This window comes from Petaurus breviceps, unplaced genomic scaffold (genome assembly GCF_028583685.1).
Source record: "Petaurus breviceps papuanus isolate PSGF00001 unplaced genomic scaffold, PetGlider_PUasm1.0 88458, whole genome shotgun sequence".
In the NCBI taxonomy this organism is placed as follows: Eukaryota; Metazoa; Chordata; class Mammalia; order Diprotodontia; family Petauridae; genus Petaurus; species Petaurus breviceps.
Genome location: NW_027186926.1, coordinates 33909 through 34556, shown reverse-complemented (window position 1 = coordinate 34556; position 648 = coordinate 33909).

Genomic DNA, 648 nt, shown 5'->3' with positions numbered 1-648 from the left:
GTGGGTAGGGGAAAAACGGGGAGAAAATTTGTAACTCAAAATCTGGTGGAAATGAATGGTGTAAATCAAAAGTTAATAAAGCATATAATACTATTGCCCTCAAGAATTTTTTAAGTGTGATAAGTCTCTTCATCCTTATCCTGAAAGTTCCCAACTGCTGTTCTATTCTAGCAAGAGGGTTTTTTTTTAATTTCCTCCCAATGATTTTGTGAGGATGAGATATTTGTAAAGTGCTTTGAAAATCTTAAAGTATTATATAAATGCTAATTTTTTTTCATTCCTTTCACATGCCACTATTATCTACTCTCAATTCTTAATTTTGTATGTTGGTCTGCCTCTGCCATCTGGTCCTTGTCCCTTAACTGTTATTCATTTCTTCTGACAACTGCCTCTCAACTCTGTTATTATTATTACCTTGGATAAAAGTGGAAATAGAAGAATAGCAAAGCAGTATATCTAAAATTTAGTCAAATTAGTTCCTTGCCTGAGAAGACCTTGTCCTCTTCTTCCCTGGTAGATTAAAATACCTTTGGCAGCTGAGAAAACCCCAGGATTTGGTACAAAGCTCCCCTGTCTGGTAGCAGAGTATATCTATCTATCTATCTATCTATCTATCTATCTATCTATCTATCTATCTATCTATCTATC